The sequence below is a fragment of the Terrapene carolina genome, unplaced genomic scaffold, assembly GCF_002925995.2.
Source record: "Terrapene carolina triunguis isolate 2854851 unplaced genomic scaffold, T_m_triunguis-2.0 Scaffold85, whole genome shotgun sequence".
Lineage (NCBI taxonomy): Eukaryota > Metazoa > Chordata > Testudines > Emydidae > Terrapene > Terrapene triunguis.
In genome coordinates, this window is record NW_020664436.1 from 8,049,994 (window position 1) to 8,063,836 (window position 13,843).

At 42.9% G+C, this 13,843-nt stretch overlaps 1 protein-coding gene across 2 annotated transcripts in view; it reads right to left on the reverse strand.

Moving 5' to 3' along the window:
- The window catches only part of RASGRP3 (RAS guanyl releasing protein 3), a 75,307-nt gene extending 68,831 nt beyond the window's left edge, over positions 1-6,476 (reverse strand). For both annotated transcript variants that reach the window (XM_029911058.1, XM_024193712.2), the window contains exon 1: positions 6,426-6,476. The gene's annotated coding sequence lies outside the window, so the exon portion shown is untranslated. The remainder of the gene's footprint in view (positions 1-6,425) is intronic.
- Between the last annotated feature and the right edge of the window lie 7,367 nt (positions 6,477-13,843).

Here is a 13,843-nt window from a genome sequence, read left to right on the forward strand (position 1 = left end):
TTCTCAGTGTCTGCCTCTCAGCCCACTTCATCAGATGCATAGAATGGAACAAATAGTAAGAAGATATATATACATACAGAGAACATGAAAAGGTGGAGGTTGCCATACCAACTCTAAGAGGCTAATTAATTAAGATGAGCTATTATCAGCAGGAGAAAAAAAAACTTTTGCAGTGAATTCAATTCAAATTTCAGAGTAGCAGCCATGTTAAGTATCCTCACACCTTCTTGTCAACTGTCTGGAATGGGCCATATTGATTATCACTACAAAAGGTTTTTTTTCTCCTGCTCATAATAGCTAATAGCTCATCTTAATTAATTAGCCTCTTAGAGTTGGTATGGCAACTTCCACCTTTTCATGTTCTCTGTATGTATATATATCTTCTTACTATTTGTTCCATTCTATGCATCTGATGAAGTGGGCTGTAGCCCATGAAAGCTTATGCTCAAATAAATTTGTTAGTCTCTAAGGTGCCACAAGGACTCCTGTTCTTTTTGTGGATACAGACTAACACGGCTGCTACTCTGAAATAAGAAGTCTGGAAACTGTAGCGACTCCAGAAAATAGGCTATTGTGAATTTCACAGGGAAGAGTGAGTGTTTGTGCTAAAATGAGCACGAGATCTCTAGGAACTGAGGGGGTTATTAGACTCTTAAGGAAGCCACCTGATCAGCAGTACAGTAAGCCCAGAAGTTCAGTGGTTATTCTGATCAGGATTGTAGTTCAGTATAGTGATAAAGCCTCTATAAATTCTAGAAGGCTAGTTAAATGATCTAGTTCCCAATCCTGCAAACACTTACACATGTAATTAATCCCACTGAATTCAGTGGGGCTGCCTATGTGCATAAAGTTGAGTGAGTAAGCCCCCTTCCCTCAACATCACAAGGTTGGCTTAAAACCATGAGAATTCAAATATATATATATATATATATATATAGTTCTTTTTCTGAGCCTGTAGTTACACTTGGGTCATGTTTCCAAGCTTTTATCTGCAACTAAGAGCTGGAAACTTTCATTTAAAAAGAAAAAAAAAAAAGGTAAGCTGAGATTCTCAAGCACTCTCTTGATTCTGCAGCTGAGGCTTTAAGGAAAACATCAAGTGTTGTGAGAGCTGGCACCAATGGCTTGGGGCAGAGATGAGTTAAATATTGGCCTTCTGGAGCTGAGTGGTAAAATTAATTGAGGGATGAGAGAGTTATGAACTATGGTGAGCAAATCCCTAAGACTCATGTATAATGCTGGCTATTTCAGGAGGATATAGTTATATGCAATGTTGCTGTAGCAGTGTTGGTCCCATGATATCAGAGACAAGATATAACCTCACACATCCTGTCGCTGATATTCGAGTTAGTGAGCTGAAATTCTTAACTGTAAAAAAGCCATTTCTTTATATAAAATGTAGGGGGATGCCAAGAATATAGTATAATGGCAAGAGAATGGAGTGTAACCCGTAGCTCAAGACCCCTCTATCAGAACAAGTAACAGCACCATATTTAGCAATCTATCAGCCAGAGTCAGACATCTGGCTTGCCTCTAAGCTATCTGTAGATATACCTTTTTAACGCTGCTTTTACATTTAGTGTATGAGAGTGAACAGAAAATACTTGTTGCATGTCAGAATACACGCCTGTTTTACTTTGGCATATATAATTCCCACTACTAAAGTCTGCTCATTGGCCTGTAACACTGAAAATCAGCTGTCTGCTTACAATAAGTAATGATCCCTCTCTCTCGCGCGCGCGCTAATGAAAAAATCCATGTTTCTCTGCCAGAACCTAGATGGGAGCTGCTTATTTCATGCATTCCTTGCTGCTGCCATGCTCTTTGCTCTCTCTCACCCCCCCCCCCCCAACTAGGTCTGTGCTTCACACAGTGAAGCATCACCTCTTACTATAGGAACTTCAGGGAGAGCAAATGCATCACCACTAAAAGGAGAAAGGCTGAGGTTATAGTTATATACATGTATACTGCTATAGTTAAAGCAACACAACTTTTGTGGTATATCCACATCTGAGAGTACCCCAGCGACTTTTGAACTACCAATATCAATGAATCATTCACGCTTATTTAAAGCGAAGTGGTTGTTTTCAGTTTGTAATAGGAAAATATACCAAATCTAGACCAGAAGAGCGCAAGTTCTTGAGTTTAACACTGACTAATAACTCGGGCAGATTCTTCAGACTTTGGAACAGTCTTCCCCTCAGCTGTGGAATTCCATATAATTAACCAAAAAGAAATGAGAGCTCAGAGATGGGCGTGTACAGTGTAGAAACAGTCAAACCAAAATATTTTTATTTGAATGTGGTCAGAGGACACAGTAGAAGGGGAGTAGTGCTTCAGAGAAGTGAGACACCAGATGGCCACCAAAACAATCAGAGTAATTCTCAGAGGAAGATGTATTTTCTGATGAGCCACCAACTTCAGAGCTGTGGGTATTTCCACACTCCCACACACTGACCCCCAACGTGAATACACTTATACATATGCTTAACTTTTCACATGGAAGTAGTCCCATGGAAGTCAATGGGCCTACTAATGCCTGAAGTTCCACAGGAATGCACTTACTTGATTTTCTTGAACCTTTCCTAAAGTTTAATTTCTCTCTAAATTTAAAAACTGATAAAAAACTATGCAGAGGCTGTAGACTGGATTTTGATTTCAGCTAAAAAAATCTGGAGTTCATTAATTTCAATAGACTTTTCTAGATTTATGTGAATGTACATGAGATCAGAATCAGGTCATTATGTTTTAAGACTTCCATGCCTTTAATATGTGTTTTATAACAATTACTATCTGATCTTTAAGAATTATACAGCCACAGCTGCAATTAGTAACAAGGTCTGAGGTCTGAAACTGCCTGAATCCCCAAATGCTATTGACTGAACACTCAAAATAACTTTTATAAAAAGGTAAACAAAAATCTTTATAATGTGAAAAATTAATTTTCGCTAAGCTAGCACTATAGTACTGTATTGTTCACCAAATATGTTGCCATGTATTGCTGTCTAAAATAAGGGGCTAACTTGAAAATCCAGCAGTTATATTCAACAGTAGAAAAATCAAAACATCATAATACAGATTTACCAGCAGAGGAACAATTATTTTTAAAGGTACTTGGGCAAGTTTTTTGTAGCCCGATCCAGACAGTTTGGGGAAAAAGTCAAGCAAACCCTTACAGCATGTTCAAATCTAGTTTCCTTTCTTTATCTAGGGATTTCCTAGGAGCGGCCCTGTTTACAATAGCATTTTCAGTGAAAGAATGGGGTTGGTGAAGCTGTATTCGCTCTTCAGTTAGTTTGTAAAGCAGCAATATGCTTGTCCAGAGATCTGTAAAAGCAAATCTTTAATTTCCACTTATTTGTATTTGACCTTAAGTGTGGATTTTTAGTTTAATAAGAATACATAAAAATGTTTTCTAAACTCTATTTATCATGAAAAATAAAAGTAAAATCATATAGTAGGAAACTGCTAAAGTTCTGTGAGATAGGAGCACGTGCATGGTTTCTAAAGATAGACAAGGATGCCATCCTGGCTAACAGAATCTGTTCTGTCTCCTCTCACTAGAACCCAGTGTAAAGTAGTTACACTTTCTATGAAGTGGCACCAATATCATTCCTATAATTACTACTATGTAACCAAAAAAAGACTCCATGGACTGTTCGTCAGTCAGGTTCTGATCCTACCAAGTGGTGAGCAACTTCTGTGAGGTACTGAGCAGCCTCAACTCCTTTTGCAGTTAATGGGAGATGCAGGTGCTCAGCACGTCGGAGGACTGGGCCTTTACATCCTGGTCATGGAAAGACTTGACAGTGGTTAGGCTGTTAGTGTGCAATACTCGTTATTTCCTTGTTCTTCCCCCTACATCTGTCTACATCCATCTGTTGTGTCTTATACTTGGAGTGTAAACCCTTTGTGGGCAGGGACAGTGTTTTCATTCGGTGTTTGAACTGCACCTAGCATAGTGGGGTTCTGGTCTATGATGCGGTCCCCTCAGTGCTATGATAAAAATAAATACACACTCAACTTTACACACAAGTAGTCCCATTGACTTCAATGAAATCAATGGGACCACTATGCATAAAGCTGAGTTCATACTTAAGTTTTTTCAGAATCAGGTCCTTGATGGTAAGACTTCCCTAGTGCACAGATCTTAATTTCCAATTGTCTGTAATGCACTCTACACTTATATGGTACTCCATGAATAGCAGCAGTAACTATCCTCACAATTAGACTAGCATTAACAGAAACTCATCACAAAGGCCAAGAACTGAATAGTCTGCAATGCCCTCTCATCCTTCAAAACACATGGTCATTGCTTAATAAACAACAAAGTGAACTTGAGATAAGGGTTGAAACAAAATAGCAGCATGGAGAACTTTGGGCTGTCATTGCTCATGTTTTCTCTGTTCTGTGGACAGAGGATTTGAGTATCTAGTAGTGCTATCAATCAGTCATTTTCTTTGAGCACTAAGTTCTATTTATAATGAAAAGATAAAAAAAATTAATAAAGGTACATTACAGATTAAGGCTAAATAACACTGATTACTTGTGTGTGTAAGGTTTAGAACTTTTAGTTTTGTTTTCAATCTCATTGTAGAAGTCTGCAAAATTTAGATGATCTTAACAGGAAATATACACAGTGGGGAGATTTTCAAAGGCACAAACTGTATGCCTGCAGCATAGTGAAATAGTTACTTCACTGCTGTTTTTTCAGAAATAACTCTCTGGTATCTGCAGACTATCTTGGCGCTGTGTAGTTACATCATTTTCACCATGTAATAATCACCAATGCCAGAGTCTGTTTTATAAAGCAGCCCCTTTATGCTACTGACTGCACAGAGAAGCCCAAAAGGGGCTAGAATTGGCCCCACAGAATATTCTGATAGTCTGAAGGTTCTCCAGCTAGCACAGAGCAGGTATAACAGCTTTTTGCCAGCCCCCCCATCCCAGCCCCACTGTTCCTGCATAGTGGGTGGGTCAGGTTTGGGGAAGGGCCAGAGAACAGAAGGATAGGGTGTGGCTGAAGTGCTGTGTGCTCCAGCTAGTCTATATCAGGGTTATAGCTAATAAAAAAAGACATTTGGAAACTGGTGGAATTTCAAGCAGCCCTGATTTTTTCACCTTTAACATAGGTGGAGAATTCCCACCAGTTTGTGGTGAGATAATATATGGAGAGCAGTTCTCATTCCAGCCTACCACCTCCCACTCCCAAAATACCCCTCTCTACCATAGGGGGAGGGAAAGGGCAGAGGTTGTACTCTTCTATATTACTACCTCTTCTGGGGGCACTAGGCAAGAATCTGCTGATTTTCTCCTTTGGACCTGTTGGCAAGCTGGCATCAGAATAATTGTTCCGCCCAGCTTTGTAGGACAATAAAGGTTCAAAAGCTAGCTGGTGTTTGCATTTAACATAACTCTGAAATTGCCTTCTGACTTTATAGACATCATCTTGGACAGGATTCCCCTGATCTCCACACTCACCCCTTTTCACCTTCGTCTGAAGCATCTGGTACAGATCAACTCTCATGGGAGGATACCAGACTCAATGGCCCATTGATTTGTTCCAGTATGGCAATTCCTATGTCCCAGGCCTAAATAATAACTGTTTGTGGTGTAAAAATCCATCTATTTTGCAGTGTGTATTATAACACTTATGTTTCTTGCACATTTCAGACCAATACACAGTGATCCTGGGATGTTAGGACACAAGTTATCAGAAAGTGAAAGAATGCCTGAAGTTTAAAAAACTCTCAAAGAATCCAAATATAAATTGGATTCTGAAGGCCAGAGATATTTAGGAGGCTTGGTGATCCCTGTTTTTTGGCAGGATTGCACACGTCTATTATCTAGGATTGTCAATCAATGAAGCCTTTACTGGCACATCTTATGCTTTCCCCTCTGTATCTATCTGCCTGTTTCTATTTTTTCCTTTCTAAAAATCCAGTCTCATTCATCAGCATACAACACAGAGTAACATCAGTCACAAGCAACTCTTTAAAGCTGGATTGCATTGTTTTGATGGAATTCCTTTGTAAATTTTCAACGTTAATATTGTAAAGTCAAATATAATAATGACAGTACTCCCCATTTGTGCCCTAATCCATTTTAGAGTTCTGCTTGGAGGTCAACAGAGAACAGAAAACACTTGGACCATAAACGACCTTTCCATATCACCATCTTAGTAAACAAACACCCTTTTCCCTTGCTAGAACTAGGACAAAACAAGATACCCATTTTATTTCTGCAACAACGAACAATGTTGTTACTAACAAAGGGTCCAAAAAAATATAGTCATTCTCAACACGAATGACTGTTTATCAGTGAGGTGACAAAATATGCCTCACCCTTAAGTGTTTTTGCAAGAGGTCTAAAATGAAAATAGGAAAGCACTGGCAGTTAAAAAAACAACAAGGAAAATCACTTACTGTACTTGGTTCTGCAGAGGTATTCAACACAAACATCACCCTTCCTTGTCCAACTGCCAAGTGCTAAAGCATGAAATGAGCAGCTGTTTCCTTCAAGCTGGGGCTGTGTGTCTTAACTAGTCACATGCCCCTTCTGATAAATCTCACTGCTGTGCCAGGAGGTCAGAATCTGAAGATCATTATTCTCCTTATTAGAAAACCTTTTCATAACAGCAGCCTTTGCTAAAGCATTTGACTGGAACGTGGGGAAATGTGCTCCACAACTAATTTTTTTTTTAAAACTTGACAAATAGTAGATAAGACTTAAGCCAAGGCAGGGGCAGCTCGAATGGAAAGTTAAACGCATCCCTGTTGATTGTTCAGTTTTGTTTCTCACCTTACAAGGTTCTATATTTCAATTTGACCTTAATGCCGGGAACAGGACAATTCAAATGTGGTGTGGCACTAATCTCCCCTTCAAACAATGCTATGCCAAGCTTCCAAAAGCCATGCACGTTTAAGCTGAGCACAACCCTAAAGTTGGTTTGGGAATAGTTGGATTTGGTGGGAAGCATGGTATCTTCGGTGCTCAGATGCCAGGGTGAGAGATGCCTAATTAATACCTTTGATAGATTTAATATTTGTATTACGGTAGCACCAAGATAGGGACCCATTGGGCTAGGTGCTGTCAAACACATAGGGCCTGCCCCAAAGAATGTACACCCTAAACAGAGAAGACAAACAAAGAGTGGATGAAAGGAAGCATCATTATCCCCTTTTATAGATGGGGAACAGAAACTGAAATTAATGCTGAAAATTTTCAAAGGAAATTAAGGGAGGTAGGCACCCAAATCCCACTGAAATTCAATGGGACCTGTGTGCCTAATTGCCTCAGGCTCCATTGGAAACCTCAGCCTATGGCAGGGGTGGGCAAACTTTTTGGCCCGAGGGCCACATCTGGGTGGGGAAATTGCATGCAGGACCATGAATGTAGGGCTGGGGCGCAGGAGGGAGTGCGGGGTGCAGGAGGAGCACGGTGTGCAGGAATGGGCTCAGGGCAAGGGGTTGGGGCGGAGGAGGGGTGCAGGGTGTACGAGGGGGCTCAGGGAAGGGGGTTGGGGTGCAGGAGGGGGTTGGGGTGCGGGAGGGGGATCAGGGCAGGGGGTTGGGGTGCAGGGTGCAGGAGGGGTTCGGAGTGCAGGCTCTGGCCTGGCACTGCTTACTTGGAGTGGCTCCGGGGTGGCAGCGGCACGCAGCGGGGCTAAGACAGGCTCCCTGCCTGCCCTGGCCCCATGCTGTGCTGCTCTGGGAAGTGGCTGGCACCATGTCCCTGCGTCCCCTGGGGGAGAGGGGGCCAGAGGGCTCTGTGCACTGCCCTTGCCTGTGGGTACCTTCCCCGAAGCTCCCATTGGCCGCGGTTCCCCATTCCTGGCCAATGGGAGCTGCGGGGGGCAGTGCCCGCAGGCGAGGAGCCCTCTGTCCCCCGCCCCCCCCCCCCCAGGGGCCACAGGGATGTGGTGCTGTCCACTTCCAGGAGCAGCGCGGAGCCCGCAGCACTATGGGGGTGGCAATCTCGTGGGCCGGATCCAGCCCACGGGCCGTAGTTTGCCCACTCCTGGCCTAGGGACTAGATTTTAAAGGTACTTTGGATCCTAAAGATGCAGATAGGCACCTAAAGGGATTTTCAAAAGTGCCTAGTCCCACTTAGTGCCTATCTGCATCTTTAGGATCCTTCGTACCTTTACAAATCTGTCCTAAATGACTTGCCCAAGGTGACACAAAGTCTGAGGCATTGTTGGGAATACAATCCAGATTGCAAATATACTGCCTTAAACACAAAAGCATTTTCTCTAGAGAAGACAGATTGCAAAATAAGAATTCAGGATGGAATTTTCAAAAGCATTTAAATGAATAAGCGGCATAGGCCAGTGGGGACTGGGCTCCTAAGTAACTTGGGCTCTCGACAAATCCACCCTTAAACTAGCAGCCACCCAAAAGTCTTTTTCTGAAGATTTGTTTATGGGGCTAACCAGATGGGGCTTCTATGGAGACAGATTTGGAATTTGCAGGGGACAGGGGCTCACACACCACTGGTTCCCAGTTAATAATTAATAGTGAAGATAGTAAACAGTTGAGAGATGCTGGATGCATCAATAGAACCAATTCTAAATGACAGTGGGTAAGTGCAGGTGAGAAGATTGAGAGGGCAATTCTCTAGTGACAGTGCCTTTTGTGAAGATGAGAAAGACAAATCAAAATAGAAACCGCTTTTTAAATTCAATTTTCATCCAAAATACGATGTAGAATAATGTTTTGATAATCCAGACCCACTCTGGGGCAGAGTTAGGGCTGCCTGTTCAGCCACTAAGTGGTTTTCCAGAAGTTTGGAGTTGAAATCCAACCTTCCCCTGCCCTGCTGATAGCTGTGTGACTGGAGTGCAAAGGGCAGGGAAAGGTAACTTTAAGCCTTTTTTGGTCTCCCTGCTGCTGGGGCCTACTAGATCCCTGGCACAAGTTAATTTACACCAGCTGGCCATGATCCCAAAGGACCATTACTGGAACCACATCCCTTTTCTGCCCAGCAATACCCATGAGTGAGGGGGCAGCTACTAGGGTTCCCCCTGTGCTGGTGGGATGGGATCCTCTGAGTCAGATCTGAGTAGCCCCAAGTCCCAACATACCATAGAAATGGAGATTTAAACAGGAGCCAGCCTTTGTCCAACTTTTCTCTGAAAAGAAGGGGTGAGGCAGTAGGAGGCAGGAGACCATGGTTTCAACTTTAGGAAATAGAAAACTCAAGTGACAGTGTTATTTGGATTTCAGGATGAGACACTGTGGCAGACTGGGTTTTAATCGGTCTGTTTAGATTTCATCTAGAGAAGACTTACTGGTAAGAATGAATTATGAAAGAAATGAAAACATCTGTCTCTTTAAAAGCAGGAACCATCAGCTAAATCAGGGACATCCTTAAAGAACTTTAGCTTGGACAACCTCCCAGAAAGTGGGTGATGCAAAAATGTTTAGAGACATCTACAGTAGAACCTCAGACTTATGAACACCTCGGGAATGGAGGTTGTTCATAACTCCGAACAAAACGTTCTGGTTGTTATTTCAAAAGTTTACAACTGAACATTGACTTAATACAGCTTTGAAACTTTACTATGCAGACGACAAATGCTGCTTTCCCTTTATTTTTTTTAGTAGTTTACGTTTTTTTTTTTGGTCTTTGCTGCTGCCTGATTGCGTACTTCTGGTTCCAAATGAGGTGTGTGGTTCACTGGTCAGTTCATAACTCTGGTGTTTGTAACTGAGGTTCTAGTGTAATGTGTTTATATACTCTCAAAGAGATTAGAGAAACTGTAACCTACATTGTATAGGTTACACTGATTACAATGAGGAATGACAGGGGAAAACAGGAGCACGAGACCAGCAGTCCCCTGAGGGAGACAGCACTTTGGCAGGCTGGGGGTATCTTATATGATTAGTTGGGCTAATCAAATGAACTTCTAAAGATATAATCAGAGAGAGGGGGAAGGGGAAGAAGATTGCAGAAGAGACAAAGATGTTTGGCAGGCAGCAACTCAGAGACACTCTAACAAGAAGAACTAGACATGAGACTGTCAGGCTGACTAAGGGGGTCATAGCCAGGAGGTGAAAGTAAGCCGGTACAGCGTACTGGTAAGAAAGTGGCCGCTGGTACGGGCCGGTACACAGCCGACATTAAAGTGCTGCCATGGCAGCACTTTAAGCACTGTACCGGCAGGGCTCCTGACCGGGGGTGGAGGGGCGCAAAGGGGCAGCTGCCCTGGGGCCTGGCCATTTAAAAGGGCCTAGGGCTCCCGGCAGTGGCCGGAGCCCCAGGCCCTTTAAATCGCCATCGGAGCCCCTGGCCCCAGCCCCCCCCCCTTCTGCCGTAGGCCCCGCCCCTTCTGGGGGCCCAGAGCCGCCCCACCCACCTTGCCCAGGACCCCGGCCACCCTGCGTACTGGTAAGTCCTTGAAGTTACTTGCACCTCTGGTCATAGTACTATGTTTCCTCTCATTCACTGTAACTAAATTTTAGGTGAGCGTTGCAAAGTTCCATATTAAATTTGTTCCACATACTATTTCTTTTGTTTTAAGAAAATTTTCTTAACAAAACTTGGTCCACATTCTGGCCCCTACTCTGGGCCCTTTGCACCATTCCTACAGTCCAACAGGAACAGAGAGCTGCAGAACATGCACTGAGAAATCTCCAGCTGGCATAATGTTGGGGGCAGTAGACTTAACCCTTGAGAGAGTAGCTGAGGATTCCAATAGTGTAGTACCAATATTATGCCAGTTCATGCCTGCTCCAAGCCTTGTATTCTGTGGCAGGCTGAGAGCATGTAAGGGGTAGAAGGGAGCAGGGCTGGAATGTGTTGCCTGACAGTGCTGTGCCAGGATCATTATTCATCAGTGTTTGTTAGAGTAGTCCCAGGGCTGTTCTAACTTGTAGTGGGCAGACAGTGACCCCAAGCATCCTTCAGGATCAGGGTGGGTGGAGAATTGGCATAGGTGGGTTTATGTCAAACACTGCTGTGGCACAGCTGTGGATCTAGAGAGAAAGAAAGAAAATGGACTTGGGAAGATTGATTTCAAGAAAGTTTAGAAATAGAGTTTCTCTTGTTGAGGCCTTGTCTATCCTTAAAATTTTTGCCAGCATAGCTGTGTCAAGAGCGTGAAGGGGGGGAAAAAATCATCACACCCTTAAATGACATAGCTATTCCAGCAAAAGCCTTAGTGCAGATGCCATGATACCATCAAAGAGTCCCTTTGCCAGAACAGCTTATTCAGTTTGGGGTACTGGATTAAGCTACACTTGTTTAAAAACCAAACAAAAGACCCCAAAAAACTTCTGCCAGCATAATAAGCTGCATCTTCTCTAGGGGGGTTTTCTGGCTTAGCTCTACCAGAATATCTATACCAGCAAACACTTCCAAGCATAGACAAAGCCTTCATTAATACCCAGCTCCCTTATTCTTCAGAAGCCCCTTCTGCAGATGTCAGCGTGGCCAACTCACTAAAAAGCCTATTTAATGTACCACTGAGCGATCAGGATGAGGCTCTCAGTACTTTGTGGAATTGTCTTTCCTTTCTTCTTTTTCTAGAGATCTTTTGTTTTTCTTGTTTTATTGTCTCTCATTTCAATTTCAGCTGAGTTTGGTCCTTTTTCTTATCCTTCGTGTTTGTCTTTTTTAGTAAAGGACCAGCAAGGACACTTTTGGTTAGATTGACATTTCACATACACCAATGTAATTCTGGAATAAGTACACAACTTGAGTCTCTTGCATTTACATCAGAGTAACAAAGACGACAATCTGCTGTTCTTGGTACTGGAACACTAATGTCTAAACCTAAGCAAAGCAAAAATTCAGTGGAATCTAAATTAAAGTGCACTATATAATATTTTCATTACATTTATTGACTATAAATATTATTATAATGAACACCATCAGGCAAATTCAGGGAATTGTTTTGAGCAGTGTTATTAATTTATTTTAATTGTAATAAAAGTAATTAATCCATTTGCTATTAATGATAACCGAGCAATTAAGTGATAAGTTCAGACTGCCCCTTTGTCCTTGGCCTACTATATTGTGCATAAGATTTAACATGTTACATAAACTCACTCACTGTTCTGAAAGCATGCAATACATCAGACACCTCTATTACAGCGTGAGTCAAGGAGAGAGGGATTTCAGCCTTCATTCTGATTATCCTTGCTTTTTTGGGCTTCCCAGATTTTTATTATAGTAAAACTGCAGTTTTTTTTGAAGAGTTCTCTTAGAAAAGCAGCAAAATGTATTTTCTAAAAATTAAATGAAGGGAAAGAAAATCTCAGATTAAATCCAAACCAAGGTGCTCCATAAGTGATGCTTTCTTTGTATCCCACCTGTATGTGGACAGATGGTCAACTGCAGAGATGGGGATTTAGAGGGGGCAGAACTGCAAGGTGTGCAACATGCATTATCTTCCCCATGCTCAAAGAAACCAGCAGGGAATAAACAGAAAAGTGAATCCTGCCCAAAGCTGGTTTAATGTTTGCATGCCCCTTTTTCCATGATGGAGCCCCACTCTCTTTTGCGGATGTGTTTAGGGGAGACGCTCTGGGTGCAGTTGCAGGCAAGTGAAGCCCTAGTCAGCTTGGTTCCACCACGTCCATTGAACAAGTTGGGATGAAAGCAGCAGTGGAACAGAAGGCAGTGTGGAAGCACCTGACCTCAAGTGTATCCCCACTGATCTCAGGAGCAGGGCCGGCTTTAGGAAGTGCGGGGCCCAATTTGAATACCTGGCGGCGGTCCGGGTCTTCGGCGGCGGGTCCTTCACTTGCTCCGGGTCTTCCGCGGCACTGAGGGACCCGCCGCCGAAATGCCGCTGAAGACCCGGAGCGAGTGAAGGACCCGCCGCTGCCGTGCCGCCGAAGACCCGGACTGCCGCCGGGTGAGTAAAAAAATTAAAAAGGCGCCTAAATTAGGCACTCTTCTTTAGGGCGCAGGGCCCTCTTAGGCGCGGGCACGGGGCCCTCTTAGGCACGGGGCCCGATTCGTGGGAATCGGGGAAATCGGCCTAAAGCCGGTCCTGCTCAGGAGAACCATATATTTTGGGGATGAAATGCCTACTTGTTTCACATGGGTGGGGAGGGACAAAACTGCATCCCTGTTAAAAAGATCTGGTGGAAACTCTCATAAGAAGCTCAGGGAGTTCCATTTCCCATACATGCTTTTCTCCTTAGGGAATGATTTGGGTCTAAGTAAAGACCTGATGATTTGTTTAATTGACTTTAATGTGCAGTTCTACTCTGAAAAGTGACTCTAAAAAACATACTGTGGGCTGTTACCGATTCCATAATAAATACAGTCAATTTACAAGTGAAAAGCGGCTTTTTTCCTAACTGCCCATCCTGCAGCACAGCTGGGGCTCTAAGGGTATGTCTACACTGCAATTAGACACTGTGACACTCTATACCTCAGGGGAGCACCCTGTAACCCTCATATTCATAATTTTATATATATTTATATATAATTGTGATATTCATGTAAAGTGTGCCATTTAAGATATCATGGGAAAGGCTATGATTTGCTGAAAGCCATTGTTCTATCTAAATATGTATATCAGGGGTTGGCAACCTTTCAGAAGTGGTGTGCCGAGTCTTCATTTATTCACTCTAATTTAAGGTTTCACGTGCCAGTAATACATTTTAATGTTTTTAGAAGGTCTCTTTCTATAAGTCTATAATATATAACTAAACTATTGTTGTATGTAAAGTAAATAAGATTTTTAAAATGTTTAAGAAGCTTCATTTAAACTTAAATTAAAATGCAGAGCCCCCCCCAGACCGGTGGCCAAGACCCGGGCAGTGTGAGTGCCAGTGAAAATCAGCTCGTGTGGCACCTTTGGCACGCGTGCCAGAGTTTGCCT